The sequence below is a fragment of the Rhamphochromis longiceps genome, linkage group LG17 (genome assembly GCF_057381845.1).
Source record: "Rhamphochromis longiceps isolate RC_006_pf linkage group LG17, R_longiceps_female_GT1.1, whole genome shotgun sequence".
Taxonomy (NCBI): Eukaryota; Metazoa; Chordata; class Actinopteri; order Cichliformes; family Cichlidae; genus Rhamphochromis; species Rhamphochromis longiceps.
In genome coordinates, this window is record NC_140573.1 from 3,765,064 (window position 1) to 3,777,300 (window position 12,237).

The window sequence follows — 12,237 nt, forward strand, 5'->3', positions numbered from 1 at the left end:
CACCAGTTTCTCTTTCTTTTTTTATATCATGAAAAATTGTGGTAAAGGCAATAAGAACATATAGCTATATGCATCTTTTTTCATAATTCTTGCTATAATTTTCCTATTCTGGTAAATCCCAGCAGTCTAACACTAGTGTCTGCTAAGTTGGATGAAGAGCCTTGCAACTGAGCTGTGAGACGCTGGAGACTTCAGAGGTGTGGATGTCTGTGTATGCTACAGATGAAATGTCATGCTTTCAGTTGAGGACAGAAAAATTCAACGTCATCAAGGACTGCTCATATGCATCCATCTAACAGATCCTTGATGAAAAATCATGACTTTTGTTTTTGCTAATAAGAACAAGGCAATTTTGGCCTTCTTTTTTGCCTTGGTATTTTAAAAACACATCATAGCTGCATCACATTTTAAAATAGAAGAATGGAAAAGAAGAAACACCAGAAAATATGAAGTAACAACATGGAATTTAGCTTCCCGGTGGGGTTGTAAGTAAAACATGAAGAACACTGGGAACTAGGGCTGCCACAATTAGTCGACTAGTCACGATTACTTCAACTATCAAAAATTTAATAGTCGACGCGTCGTTTGAAGCTTTGTAAGACCCCAAAAGATGCAGGAATAAGTAGTAGGATTTAAGAGTGTAATAACGGACTGAAACAGAAGATGGCAGCACTGCAGTGCACAAGGATACCAGCTGCCATTAAACCCCGAAGAAGAAGCTGTGTCCCAGAATTCATAGCGCAGCCCTGCTCAGTTTTCAACAATGGCGGCAGCTAGTTAGTTTGAATATTACTCTTATTATTCTTTCTGGGTCACAAAATAAACATTTAACATTTTTTCATGCGAGAATGTAGCTGTGTAAACCTCAAATATCTGCTCCGTTTATCAAGACACCGCATATTTTCAAAAGCGCTCCGACGTTTTCGGAGACGTCTGTTACCCACTAGCTCGATAGCGAGCCGGGGGCTAGGCTAACTAGAGCCGTGAGAACACCGGACTCCCGGCAAACCATCGCCGTCTTTCGCTACTCAGGTTAAACATATATAAGTCACTTAGATAACTTAAAAATGTTATTGTTTGGCTTTTTTTTTAGTATTTTATTTGTTCCTGAGTAAATCGGTTTGGCTGAGATTAAAGTTATAGTTTTTACACAGCTGAATAAACATCAAGCAGATTATCAGAAGTGTGAGATGCTCGAGAATGTACTCCAGTGTCCTGTTATATTTTAGATAGTGTAGAATGTTTAGCTTATTTTAGAGTTTAGAAATGTGTTATCATAGAATGTAGAACTATTGTAGAGACATTGATACTGCCCTTAAAGTAATAAAGGCCTCACTGTGTCGTGAACTTAGGAGTAGAGTGTAGGAGGCCTCTCCCCCACTGAGTGGAAATTCCCCAGAGGATATTTTAGGGTGGGGGTCTCAACATTTGTAACTGGATAACTGGTCTGGAAGGGAGAGGGGTTTTATGACCTCTAGGGAGTTACCTACACCGATCAAAACACACACATCCACACGCACACTCACTCATGTGCACTCACACATACACACAGGTATGCGTACACAGTCACACACGAGCACTCACATAGACACGAGGGAACGAGCACATGTAGGCATTCATGTGCTCGTGCACATAGACATAGTTTGCAGCACACCGTGGGGGGTTTTATGATGGGGTCACCTCTATAAAGCTGGCTGTAACTAACAAAGGGGTGAAGATTTAGAGAGGGACACCGGCCTCGTCTTCCCTTCTAGAAGTGCATGCTTAAATGAAGATGAATAAAGATTTTGTGAAAATGACTACTGAGTCCGGTGCCATCTCTGGATGTTCGAGGAATAAAAAGAACCGGGGTAAAACTGATTTCCCAACAATAGCAAGGAGTTTATTAAACTTCACCGAAACAATTTGCAAATGTCATTTAAATTTAATAAACTATCATCTTGTCTTTATTTTTAGTTAGCACATACCTTAAACACTTAAAGCTGTAAGCTAATGATAGTTATATAAGAGCAGATGCTGCTGGTGCAATAAGCTGTACGCCCAATGGATGCATGATCTGATAAAATCATTTTTCTCTTTGTTAGCCACTACACGTGAAAAATGTTCCAAACATTTTGCCCAAAGAGTATAAGAACAATACACCCATAGCAGTAGCAGAGGTCAATTATATAACACGTTACTGACATATAACACAGATCCCTTCTTACAGCTTTACCAGAGGATCGCTGTCATTCAAGCTGAATGTTAAAAACAGGATTCACAGGTAATCACATGTGCCTCCTGTCAACTGTTTTATCCTGAACTTTTTTTTTTTTAAACACAGCTAAAACATTGTCTGTATAATGTCAGGTGTGGTCACTGGTTACACACACCTACAGCTCCACTCCCTGTGCTAAGACAAGCTTTATGCCATTCATGAGTCAACCTATGAGCTCAGACAGGGCATGTTTTTTGGAGGAAGATTTGAAGCACTAACTTGTAGATGCCAAGAAGCTGGTAGTGACAGTTCTGAAGGACATCAAGGTTCCACGGTGATCACAGTCTCACTCACTTTAATAATAATTTAACTAACAATTTTGAAATGACGCTTTATTGTCGAACACGTGGAAGTAGGGCTGGGCGATATGGCTTAAAAAATTCATATCGCGATATAATTTGAAGCATGTGCGGTAACGATATATATCATGATATATTCTTTTCTTCTGTATAACATATTTTCCACACTAAAAATCCTTTAATTTTCTCAAAATCGACAGTGTGACTTATGTATGAATTCTGATTGTGCTTACTGACCTCGAACAGATTTCTGCGGAAATCTGTTAAAAAAATGTTTTAGTACAACTTTGGTAAGCCGCACAGCTTGATGGATTGTCAGAGCATTACGGCTGCCGTAGTGAGGAGCTTCGCGGAGTAATCTGGGTCCAAAACTCCGTCAACTTCAGGTCCCAAAGTCAAACGAATACTGAGAGTTAAAAACGGTCCAAATTCTTTCATCTTTAATAAAATCATCAGCGTTGCTGCTTTATCGGGTGTAACAATTAAGTTTTACATCCAGGCATCCATGAAAACAGAATTTATTAAATTTAACGGAGTTAGAAGTTAGCAGGAAGTTAGCTCGCTAGTTTCCACCTAAACATTTCATACCATGTTCTGACAGAGATTTTTGAAACTAATTCAAACGTACAGCTCTGCTACCACTTCCAACATAAATGAAGACAGAAAACTAAACAGCAGTGGCGTTCGCAGGGTTACTGAAGTTGGACTACCTGGTATATAATGATGTGCTACGTGATTGCTAGCGACACAGCTATGTTAGCATAACATTAGCACAGTGAAGCTGGAGGATGAACGCCAACTTTTTTTCCACTCGATAAAAGTTAACGTGAGGGATTCTGGTGGTCAGGGACAAATGCAGTCGCATAGCAGGATGCTGTACACGGGCCAAACGTCAGTCAGGAGAACAACTGAGATCATTCATCCACAATACGAGGTTAGTTATTAATATACTGCAACAACATGGGAACAGAGTAGCTGCGAGAGAATTCAACATTAATGAATCAACGTTACGGAAGTGGAGGAAATGCAGTTTTCGGCTTTCCCCATATTTCAACAGTGCTTCATCTCCTTGCTATGACTGTCGCCCGCCATAATTTGCAGATGATAATTGTTTTAGCCGCTGCGATGCTTTCAACCAAAACAGGCGCAGCTTGATGACATCATCAACATGCGCTATCGCGAAAGAGCGATACAGTCAAAATCTCTATCGTTGGCCAAATTTATATCATTTCTATCGTATATCGTTTATATCACCCACCCCTACGTGGAAGTTCCAACTGTACCCTTTTTAATGATGTTTCTCATGTTTTGCAAGAAAAAACTAACTCAATTTAAACTATGCACAAGGCTTCACCCATCACGTGTCTAACAAAACAAGAAGCAAATCTTTATGGTAAATGGCCTGTATTTGTATAGCGCTTAACTAGTCCCTAAGGACCCCAAAGCGCTTTACACAACCAGTCATCCACCCATTCACACACATTCACACAAGCGACATTATAGCCACAGCCACTGACAGAGGCGAGGCTGCCGGACACTGGCGCCACCGGGCACTCTGACCCCCACCAGTAGGCAACGGGTGAAGTGTCTTGCCCAAGGACACAACAACTGAGACTGTCCAACCCGGGACTCGAACCGGCAACCTTCCGATTACAAGGCGAACTCCCAACTCTTGAGCCACGATCTCCCCAGCAACACAATCAGGTGGACATTTATGAGGTCTCCCTACTTCCAAAGCTCTGCTCAAAGCCCCAGTGAGGGTGGACACTGAATTTAATTGGCTGGGACACTTAAAAAGATCTCCACAGTCCCGCTCTCTTTTGGTCAAATGACAAATCTGGCTTGGCATTGGACTTGAAGCAAGGCTGATACAAGAAACCACACAGATCTGAATCCTTTCATCACCAGAGACTAGGGCTGTGCGATATGACCAAAATCCCATATCCCGATATAAGAATTCTATCGTCCTGATAACGATATAAATCACAAAAATGTAACAAGTGTTTCCAGCTGGACGTCGTGTAGCTGAGTCGAGTGTTTTAGCCGATGCATGAAACGATACATTTTTAGACATAAGTTGTAACGGCCGCCGTTTTCTTTGTGAGTATTTATTACACGGCGTGCTGCGGTGAAAAGCCTGTTCTAACGTTTGAGTCTAAGGTTTATTTTTTAGCACCTGACGGCTCTTTTTTGCTTCTCATCCGTAAATACTCTGCATACTCTTTCACGTGATTCAGTTTATTTTGAAAAGTCTCAACAGGATCTTGAGCTTTATTGTGAAAGGTTTATGTGGAAAACAAGCGGACACGCGATGGTGTTACCGTCGTTGTTGCTAACGACAACGCACAAAAACAGGCCCTTGTCCGTCCGTAGTGTGGTTATATTAAATATAAGAGAAAGAGAGAACTTTAAGAAATTAATATAGCCACTACAGTGACCATCAAAACGATGAAAAAATATTGCTGTAAACAGTTTATTTTGTGACACCACGAAACAAACGATAGCGTAAAATGAAACGATAGATGTTTTTATATCGTCATCCGATATATATCGTTATATCGAACAGCCCTACCAGAGACAGCACAAATTAAACAAATTGAAGGTGCGTTTGTTCACTTCTGTTTGATGTCTGAGCCCAATGGCAGTCAGGCAACAATGAAAGGTCCACACAGTTATGTGGTTTCACTGGAATTAAAACAGCTGTTTGTTCATGTTTTTTTTTTTTTTTTTTATTGGTGAGCCTCAGATAACCTTCTTACAGATGGCAATAAAGGCTGCTGAGCTACACCCTAGGGAGAAGTATGCCAGAATGTAATCTTATTTTTGTACCGCTGATGGATAAATCCACGACAAAAAAATGAGGGCCCACTATCTCACTCTGAGCACATCTGGTATTTGTCAGAGCCAATGCATCGAATCAGCCAAACCGCATCCAGTTGCCCGGACATCCCAGCTGGGGAGATTACTCCGCTCTGATGCACTTATCCTGGCATTTCAATAACTTGAGAATCAAAGCATCATTAGTTAGAGCTCCTAACACTGTTCAAATAGTGATGCAACAATCACATATTTATATTAGACATTCATCCTTTGATAGCCACAGTGACCTTATTCAATTCTTTTATGAAACTGATCAGGTCAGTAGTTTGTAACATTACAGCTATTTAATTACAAACACCAGTCAAATAGGCCGATGATGAAAAAATTGCCATGGGTGGTGCTTTTCATGACCACATTCTCACTTTTTTAATTTTGCTGGCTAGTTTGCAAAACTGTTGGAAAACTCTTATTGCATTTAAATGTTTTTGTTATTTTGATTTGCATCTTCTGTCTGCCGCACTCTGCATGCTCACACGGTGAAACAACGAGCACAGGAAGAGAGGAGAAACAAAGCACTGAAATGAAATCTAAAGAAAAGTAAGCCTGGGACAAAGTAATATCACTATTAGCTGAATTATTTTGACTTTTGTTTATTTGGGTTTCTTTGCTCACACATAACAGACACTTTTGTCTATCAAATGGTCAGAAATAAGGAAATCTAGATTTCATATACATATTGTGGTTACTTGTGTATTCATTCCCAAAGGAGCTTTCTGAGCTAGAAAAACTGCACAGTCTCTTCCGCACAGTGTGGAACCACGTTTATTAATTCAATACTAGTATCCAATGAGTCTTTGGTACCGGCCAACACCCAAAGCCAAGGTATCTGTATCAGGACTGAAAGTCAGATGAGTGCATCCCTACTTGTTTTCAGGTGAGTCTGTGCCTGTGAGCAGGGGAGGCTGTCGGTGATGTTGTTGCTGTGATTCCCTTTAAAGACAGTAAATATGATTAGAGCCTATAAAAGCATACTTTATTTCCCCAGGCTCTAGGCTTATATCCGGTATCAGCTGAGATAAGCACCACCTGTTCTCGGTCTACGTTACAAACACACATAGCAGCAATTTTTAACTATTTCAATTTCAAAGTTTCAAGCTGTACATTTCACTCATTCATGTGTTCACTGATTTCCTTCCTTATCCGCTTCAGGGTCAGGGGCTTGATGTCTATCCCTGCTATCATAGCATGAGAGGCAGGGTACACCCTGGACAGGTCACCAGTCTGTCACAGGGCATTTGTCTAGAAAATGTTAGCACTGCACAGCAGTATAATTTAGGAGATATGACGGGTGGGAAGCAAACATGCTATGAGTGTCATTATTTAACTGGAAAGCAATATGCTTTTCAGAGAAGTGCTTCAACAGCAAACACTAATAACAACTACAGAATGTTTGTAGCAGATGAAACGTCTGAAAAAAATAATAATTTTAGTGCATCCATAGAGTTGGCAGCTGGCTATTGGTACTACTATTCTGTGGGTGACAATGACAATGTCAGCATCAAGTCAAATATACAGCAGAACCACTGACAGTTTCCTCCGTTTCCTATGGAGACTGTAGAAATGAAATAACAATAGGTGACAAAATTATGAGCCTACACTTCACAGCTCCACAGAGAACAGCTGTACAGGCGCCCTGTCCCACAAATAAAGGCTGATTTGCTTAGAATTTTTAAGCATAGCTAATTTACCTATGTATTTGAATTGTGTGGAGTAGGGCTGCCACGATTAGTCGACTAGTCACGATTATGTCGACTATTAAAATCGTCGACGACTAATTTAATAGTCGACGCATCGTTTGAAGCTTTGTAAGACCACAAAGGATGCAGGAATGCGTAGTAGGATTTAAGAGTGTAATAACGGACTGAAACAGAAGATGGCAGCACTACATGTACAAGGATGCCAGCTGCCGTTAAACCCCGAAGAAGAAGAAGCTGTGTCCCAGAATTCATAGCGCAGCCCAGCGCAGTTGTCAACAATGGCGGCAGCTAGTTAGTTTTAACTTTACTCTTATTATTCTTTCTGGGTCACAAAATAAACGTTTAACATATTTTCAGGCAGGAATGTAGCTGTGTAAACCTCAAATATCTGCTCAGTTTATCAAGACACCACATATTTTCAAAAGCGCTCCGACGTTTTCGGAGACGTCTGTTACCCACTAGCTCGTTAGCTAGGCGGGGGCTAGGCTAACTAGAGCCGTGAGAACACCGGACTCCCGGCAAATCGTTTTCAAACCCACCGCCGTCTTTTGCTAGTCAGGTTAAACATATATATAAGTCACTTAGATAACTTAAAAATGTTATTGTTTGGCTTTCTTTAGTATTTTATTTGTTCCTGAGTAAATCGGTTTGGCTGAGATTAAAGTTATAGTTTTTGCACAGCTAAATAAACTTCAAGCAGACAGCTGATTATCAGAAGTGTGAGACGCTGGAGAATATACTCTGGTGTCCTGTTATATTTTTGAAAGCAAGGAGTTTATTAAACTTCACCGAAACAATCTGCAAATTTCATTAAAAATTAATAAACTATCATCTTGTCTTTATTTTTAGTTAGCACAGACCTTAAACACTTAAAGCTGTAAGCTAATGATAGTTATATAAGAGCAGATGCTGCTGGTGCAATAAGCTGTACGTCCAATGGATGATGATCTGATTAGTCGACTAATCGCAAAAATAATGGGTGACTAATGACTATCAAAATAATCGTTTGTGGCAGCCCTAGTGTGGAGCATAAACATACAACCAGATAACCACCTTGGTAAATAATATGCAAAAAAGCCTCTCTCATTGCAGAGCTCAAAATAATTAACCAGCTTCAGTAACACAAGGTGAATGTTTAACTACAGCCCGCATGTATCCAAAAAAAAAAAAAAAAAGCTATTAAATTTAAAATTACATCGCCATGGTAACTTATGCCGTAGATGTTTAGGTTCCAGATTAGAGATTAACAGACGTGAAATCACTACTGACCAGTATATTCTCTACAGAACATCTACCCTAAACTAAGCTTATGTTAAAATTGTGAGTTTAGATTTTATCTTTACTTCCAAACCCTTAAACAGCACCGAGTCTGCAGTGAGAGAATCAAAACTAAAACTGTCAGGAACAGGTTATGTTCCCCATTTTTAAAACACCATTTAATGCCTAACCCTTCCAAACTACACTGAAATATTTCAATTTATGTAAGCTTAGCTATAACACTTTTTCCCTTTATGGATGAAACTTTACCTTCATTAGATTTGGAAAGCTGCCCTCTATTTTTTTTTAAGTTAGATGTTAAACAGTTACAATTGCTCAACTCTTAGTATTAACAGTAACTCAGTAAAACATCTCTACTGTGGCTTTAAAACAGCCATATTGACTAATATTAGTCAGTGAAGTCTAATATTAGCAATTACACATGGTTAAAGTCAGGAACATTAAAGCAAAGTTTTTTCTGTAAATGTCATTACTCATTTTTATCCAGCGAAATTTTTTTTTTTTTTTACAAAGTTAAATTACTGGGAAAAAAAACACTTTTTATTTAATAAAAAAAACTTGCTTGGGGGCAGATCTGGAGCTTTGAAAATTAACTGTCAAATCAAGATTCAAGCTTAATCTAATGAAAATTCAGGTTGAGTAAATAATGACCCCAAATTAGATGCTTTATAACAAATTTTTATACTCTCACAGATGATAACAGTGTGGACAAAGCTAATAAAATAACTCCCCCCCCCAAATTTTTGAGATAAGTATCATGGTCGGGCATGTGTTCATTTACTCGCTCCGCTGGATTAAAAAAAAAAAAAAAAAGGAGATTCTGTTCTTTATCTGCCCGTTGCCATGGTGAGTCGTGGTAGCAGATTCCACTGAAGATCGCTTGCTTTCGCTACTTTACGTACACACTTAACTCAAGGTGAGCAAACTCAAGAGCTGATTGAAATAACTCTGATCAGTCTTCCCAGAACAAGAAAAATCAACCCGGCATTTATTATTAGACTCACAGAGTTTGCTGAACCTGCTTCCTGGTCTCCACCCCAGAACAACATGGGTCAGAATCACACCAGACAAAAAACTACATGCTCTGACTTGAGACCACAAATATACACTGAAATGTAATAAATTAGTCAAATCAAAAATAAATGAAGGCTGCGATAACTGACAGATACACTTTTTAAGTTAAAAAACAAACTGTGAGGTCGACTTATTGCAGGGATGTCAAAGTCATTTTACACCGTGGTACATACAGCCCTACACTTGGCTCTTAAGTTCACCAGACCACTGAACCTATGTGATAAATGTGTAAAATTACAGTCACTTTTGGTAGTTCAATGCCCAAACTGTCCAATAATATCAATAATGTCCTGTAAAAAAATAATCTATATCATAATGGAAAAACAGGAACTTTTTGTCATGTTTATCTATTACTTAATTACTTTGGTGTAGTGTGAATGGTAATGGAGTGGTGTGTGTGTGTGTGTGTGTGTGTGTGTGTGTGTGTGTGTGTGTGTGTGTGTGTGTGTGTGTGTGTGTGTGTGTTGGGGCGAGATGGTCTTTATCAATAGGAAAAGCTGTAAAACTTCTAAAAAATATATGGTTACAAATCTATGTACTTGTTCACAATTTCTAAGGCTGTCCACTGGGCTGGAATCCTTGCCTGGCCGATTCTGGCTTCTAGGCTTCATTTTTGACATGTCTGACTTATTGAGGAAGAAACAACCACTTATTTTTTCACGCACGGAAATACACCTGTGGGAAATCATCTCGGCTTCCTTTTTTCCAGGCACTGCTGACGCTTATATCACCGTACAAACAAACAAAAGTGAAATGAGTTCTCTATTTTTTCCTCTGCATGTCAGCATTAATATCATGCCTGCGCTCTCAAAGTAGAACTAGCATTCAAACTGAAAGCCATATGTGTGCAGGGAACAAGCAGTGCTTCAAAAAAGGTCTGAGTGGAAACTCCTTTTGACTGGCAAATGAGCTGGTTATTCCCGTGACCTTGGACTGCACACCTCAATAAAGGTTTGCCATGGAAAGTGTGGGATTGCCCTTATTTACATGCACACTGGCACAGGACGGAAATATGGAAATATTGCAAATATAAATTTATGAGTGCCAGATGCCAAGTCTGGTCCCAAGATTTAGTTCCCAACATAATTTCACCATCTCACTGCATATTTTGAGTAGCAAGAAAAAAAGGAGTATGGCATAGAAAACACTGTTAAATCGCAGGTGGACACCATGACATGGTAATATCAGATATCAGACACCACGCCAGGATCCACCGGATGCATTGCTTGTCTGACACAGTTAGCAAGAGCTGCTGCTACCCTGTGATTCTCCTGTTTCAGTGCTTGTCTCCTGTCAAGTGAAAGTGGAAACAGAGCTGCAGACATCCAACACTGCAGCGAGATATGACTGAAAGGCAGCATGGGTGGGGTGGGGTGGGGGTTAGAAAAGCAACAACATTATCAGCACTAGACCCGCTGAAGTGGCAAAGGCTGGTGTGGTTTATAATCCACAGCTTCTCCCATACATCACCCGGATACAGCGGGCGGCAGGAAATCCAAATTTAGCCAGCCTCATCACTCAGCGCGTTGCCCTGGGGTGCATTCGCGTTGAATTAACTAACACCAACAGGCTAAATGTGGAGTTTTATTTGGGACAGATGCCGGGGGCACAAGTGCAGCGCATGAAGATGCGGGAGCTGCTACGGTCCCTACCTCTAATCCTGATTTATTACACAATAATACGCACAAACCGTCTGTAGTCACGGCTGTCAGTCAACCACAAACACAATTAGCAATTATGCTAGCCGCCTGTAATCAACAGCAGGCAGTGGGGTTAGCTTTCATTTCGGTGTTTTTCTTTGCTTGTTTGAGCTTACCTTGGCTCCACCGGAGGTCTCCTGTTATGCTGTGCCACGAAAGGAAAAGGCTGTCTGTAAATATTTAAAAGCAGTCCTCCGGGGCGTGTGTCGGTCTGCTAACAGTTAGCTTTAGATGTGTTAATGTTTACGGGTGGTACTCGTCTTTGGGCAGCGTCAGCGAGTGATGACTCGCGGTTTCCTCAGCCCGCTGGCTTCACGTAGGTCCAGTTTTAATGTCTGAAATGTTTAAAATCAACTTTGACAATGCTAACACACTTTCTAATATTTATTTACCAGCAGTCCGCGGTCTATTTGTTAGCCACCAGCGTGCCTGCACGATTCTATCAGGACTGTTTTTGTGGTAAACGAAGTAATGTAACCGGAAAATGCACGACTTCCGGACGCTGATTTCAAACTAAAAGGTATTTAAAATTTTTAAGACGTCCGCGTTATGTATTTATGTATTACGTATTTCAGTCAAAATTATCCAAATAAGACAGTTTGGGGTCTCCTATCTGTTTGATTTAATTCATGAAATCTACTTCAGTGTGGGCTTTGCTTCAATTTTTTAACTTTCACATGGCAAATAAAAGTTTATGTCTTGTCTTTATCGTATTTGTCCAGTTTTTCTTTCTAAATCACCTTCTCCTATAATGTTTTATATGTGAATAAAATATAATTTTTTTTATAAAACAGTTATAGTTTATTTTCATCAAGAGTTGATCGTTTTACGTTTGCCCTGGCTCTCTTTGGGACTTTATTTTGAAGAGCCAACAGCTAATATCCCGTGTACGGGTTGTTACTGGATAACTTGACCCGTCAGCTCGAAAATTCCCCTCTGCTCGGGTAACGTCTGATTTCCCCTTGCAAACGTGTCAAACGTGTAATCGCTTTGGTGCACTTTCAAACAGCTGACAGTTACAGGTGCCTCTGGTAACACTACTTATTGGAATT

The 12,237-nt window shown here is 40.0% G+C and overlaps 1 protein-coding gene across 4 annotated transcripts in view; it reads right to left on the reverse strand.

Annotated features, from left to right (window-relative positions):
- The window catches only part of osbpl8 (oxysterol binding protein-like 8), a 98,086-nt gene extending 86,430 nt beyond the window's left edge, over positions 1-11,656 (reverse strand). For all 4 annotated transcript variants that reach the window (XM_085387827.1, XM_085387826.1, XM_085387821.1 and 1 more), the window contains exon 1: positions 11,302-11,656. The gene's annotated coding sequence lies outside the window, so the exon portion shown is untranslated. The remainder of the gene's footprint in view (positions 1-11,301) is intronic.
- Between the last annotated feature and the right edge of the window lie 581 nt (positions 11,657-12,237).